We start from the raw sequence: 4,732 nt of genomic DNA on the forward strand, positions 1-4,732 counted from the left end.
TGCGGTCGAAATCGAAGACGAGGGCTTTTGCTTTTTTTTTTTTTTTTCGCGCGAGAAAATACAGTGAAGATGCTTAAAGCACAGTTTAAACATAACATATTTAATAACTCATTTCTAATAACTGATTTCTTTTATCTTTGCTATGATGACAGTTCATTATATTTTACTAGATGTTTTTCAAGATACTCAGCTTAGAGTGACATTCAAAGGGTAAATTAATAAGGGTAAATAGACAAGTCATTGTATAATAGTAGTTTCTTCTGCACACAATCAAACATATATACTGCTTAAAGGGGCTAATAATATCGAGCTATTAAAATAGGTTTCAAAATATTCAAACCTGCTTTTATTCTGGCTGGAAAAAAAACAAAAAAGCCTTTCTCCAGAAGAAAAAAATATTATAGGAAATACTGTAAAAAAAAAAAACCTCTGTTAAACATCAATTGGGAAATATTTATAAATAAAAATACATTCACAGAGGGGTGAATAATTTTGACTTCAACTGATAATCATTTTGAATAATCGTGATTACAATTATGACCAAAATAATCGTGATTATGATTTTTCCCATAATCGAGCAGCCCTAGTGAGAAGCAGCCGTCCTCCATTAGGTTTGACCTGCAGAAGATAATGTAAGCAATAAAGATAACGTTAGTCCTGTTTGAAATCTGCCGCAATGCCAATTAATAATTAGTAGCTCCACTCTCTTTTGAAAAGAGCACAGTCTCATTTTAATTTAAAGCAACAGTCGCCAAAATGGCTTTATTTGAATTATAGTCTATAAAAGGGTCAATTATAAACAGTTATATAAATGAGCAATATCACACGAGTAGCAGTGCGATATGGCTGTATATCGGCACTGGTGGGAGGCGTGCGTTAGTCACCCCACCAGTGCCGATATACAGCCATATCGCACTGCTACTCGTGTGATATTGCGTTTATACAACAGTTTAACGTCATAATTGTGTATACAAAAACAAAATCAAACATGGAGAGTCTCAAAACCCTTTAGTAAGAGGAACTACTTTCTTCCAGATTCAAATCATAAGCTGACAGTTAAACAGTTGAGCGTGCATCTTTTAAACTTTAGATCTGTAGTGTCTGCTTTTTGCTGGCTGTATGTGGGCGGAGTGATACACAAAGGGTAAAGAGGCTGCAGGAGTTCTGATATTGCAGAATATCGCACGGCTATCAGCCAATCAGATTTGAGAACCAGACAGAACTGTTGTATAAAGAGTTATAAAACATTATTTGTGTGATAGTTTAAGCTTAAACTTCACATACACACTCTACGCACATCAGAGACTTTTTTTAAATCTTGTAAAAAGGGGCATAATTGGTTCCCTTTAATAAATATGTTTAAAATAAATTATTTTTATGTCTGTGGGAGAATACATATATATTTAATAAAAAACGCATTGTTTCTACTATTAGTTTTCTGAAAAAACCCGAATCTGTCGGGTTCGGGCAAAGATCTTCAGCTCTAATTCTGACTTTATAACACAAAATTGTGAGTTTAAAAGTCAAAAATATGTGATATAAACTCACAATTGTACAAAAATAGTAATGCCTTTTTAAGATTTAAACTGAATCAAACACAAATGTGATCAGTAAAGTCAGAGTTGAAGGTTAATTTCTGCCAGATCTTATAATTCTGAATATTTTTTATCATTTATAAATATGCATTTCACAACAAAGCCCTAGCAAGTGCAAGTTTGCTTTAATAACAACTATAACAATAATCCAACAATTCAAATGTGTGGCTATTTAATGTGTGTCAATTCAGATTAAAGTGTCTGCCAGTTGTGTAAATGAGCTCTCATCACTGTTTGCTGATTCGGTAATGTTTTGTGTCTCATAATCACATGCCTGTGGTCTGATCCTGTGGCAGAGAAAAATACGATTTACAGGAAAGATAGACTGATGTTTACCAGGGAATTCAACAAATGGCACTTGTTGATTCAAAGGTTGTCATGACAGCACCCACAAAACCAGCTAACAATGCAAGCCAGGGTCATTATGTGTCCTGGGAGACATTTTTGAAAACCGAGAACCTTCCCAGTAGGCACATAACATCATTAGACATTAATATTAGGTTAGATTTAGGTTGTGATGCCTGGTGACCAAAGTTGAATGACTAGCAAGCGTCTAAGGATAACGTTATTTTGATGTCCAATAACAATGTCAAATTATGTTGATATTTGGTTGATTTTAGGTTAGTGGCTAAAATCCAATTTCGACAACATCTTAAACCAACGTCATACTGACATCAAATACTGACATGTATGATAGACGTCATAACGGTAACACCCACACAATGTCAAGCTGTAACATCATTAGACATTAACATTTGGTTGTTTTTAGGTTGCAATCTAATCTGTTGGCGTCTGACGTCAAGCCAGTTTTAATTTCCACTCAAAATGCAACGTCTCCAATGTTGAGGTACAACATCAATCTGATGTCTGCTTTGTGGCTCACGTCTGACAGTTTATGGTGAGCTACTGGCAAACCAGTCACCAGCCTATACGGAGGTAATGGGTAACAGCGCGTAGCATTCGTTTTACTCTCATAATGCAGTTATATATACTCAAAAAGTCCCTATTTCTTGGTTCTCAAAAATGTTTCTCTGGGTTAACTTAACATAAACGGTAAACAAATCCCTTAATTCTGATTGGCTGATTGAAATGTTGTTCCAGGATCAACATAGATGCTGATCCAGGAACATGTCCTTATAACATGTACTTATGCGTATCTTAACGTCCTTCTCACAAAGTGCAGCCATATGTACCCACAAGCCATATTTTCCGGCTCTCAAAAATGCATCCCTGGGCACATTTTCCTAATGAGACTTGTATTGTGAGGATTTGTCGATTTCAGCTGGTTTAATAGACATTAATACTGATGGTTTATTACTGTAAACTGATGTCAGCAAACCTGTGGATAAAGCATGGCAAGTTCTAAGAGCTGCTGTGAAGTCTAGTAAGCAAAGGTGAAATGTTTCAAGCCCTCATGAAAATAAGACACGAGAAAGTCCCCTGGCAGTCATGGTGGAGCTTGGTTTCGGAGGATGATAATGGATTGGAAAACATCCTCTTATTTCTTTAGCAAACACAGTGTACGATGCGCCATGAGGGATGTGTTTCTACAGCCGTGCAGTAAACATGCTGGTGGAAAGATGATCTGTCGTATGAACATCTCAACTGTTTATTTATTCCTCCTCACTCGATTTATGTCTCGACATCTCAAGAATCTGTCTTCTGATTTACGAATCTGATATAAATATTCTACGTTTGGGGGAAGTTGTAGCCTAATGGTTTGGGAGTTGGACTTGTACTTGAGAGATTGCAGGTTTAATTGCCGATTCTGGCAAGAATTGAGGAGGAATTGAATGAATGAACCAGAGTTGAGGGTTATTTTTAGAATGAAACTGTAAATCCTACAATTTATTAATATTCAAGTGCTATACAGACGAGGTGAGGCTTGTTAAGTATAGTTTTACCCATACTCGAAATTTTAAAGGGCACCTATGGTGAAAAATCTACTTTTCAAGCTGTTTGGATAGATATGTGTGTAGGTATATAGACCAAGGGTGTCCAAACTCGGTTCTGGAGGGCCGGTGTCCTGCATATTTTAGTTCCAACCCCGATTCAACACACCTGAACTCGCTAATCAAGCTCTTTCAACAAATTCCAGGGATGTGTTGAGGGAGGTTGGAGATAAGCTATGCAGGACACCGGCCCTCCAGGACCAAGTTTGGACACCCCTGGTATAGACCGTCATATTGGGGCGATATAAACACACCCAGTCCTTTTTTTTTTCAAATTAACAACATAAACAGCATGGAGCATTTAGAGCGGTGTTCAGACCGACCGCAAGTTGATGTAGGAGTGCGGTCCCCCCGCCCACCAATATTGATTGACATCTGCGTATTAACATGTCTCCGTAGTAACGCGCATAATCATATCAACAAAACTGGACAGGCGCAAAGCAACCAGGAATAAAGGGTCTGTTCAGTTTGCTAGGATCATCAATCATCATCAAATGTGATCAAGAGTGAGTTTCACATGTTTAAAATGTTTTAAAACAGTGCATGTGTTTACACTAAAGTTGCACCAAAAACCAAGAAATGAACCACCATTACCTATTATTACAGTTATTCATTCTTATATATAATATTTATTGTACTATATATAGTTTTAAATCATTAAAATGTCAGTAAAAGTCACTTCATTTAACAAAATTAAAATTTCAACATTAAGAGTCCCATAATGCATAATGCATAATTCAAGCAGAATAAGTCACAAAATGCAGGCAGCTGTTATTTAAAATCTTTTTTACATTGTATGAAAATGTGTGTTCATTTTTGTGTTTATTTACTTATAATTTGACAAATTTCAAATTAAAATACTTACAGTCTTACACTATGTATTTAAATATACTTATCACATTTTTAACTTCACTATGATCATTTGTTTTGATGTTCCCTTCACACTATTTACCTCAAAATAATAAGGACCTGTCACTTTTAAGAAAGAGGAAGTGACATCATCAGTCTCCAGTGAAGCCATGTTGGACAGCAGGTAAGATGTGCTGCTTTCTCATTTGACATCTGTGCTCTTTTCGTACTTGACATGATTTCTTTAGCAATATTGGACATTTGAGTTCTCACATTGTTGATTTAGTAATGCTAATGCTAACAGGCTAAACCAGGGGTGAGCAAACTCGGTCCTGG

This window comes from Danio rerio, chromosome 19 (genome assembly GCF_052040795.2).
Source record: "Danio rerio strain M-AB ecotype USA chromosome 19, GRCz13ab, whole genome shotgun sequence".
NCBI lineage: Eukaryota > Metazoa > Chordata > Actinopteri > Cypriniformes > Danionidae > Danio > Danio rerio.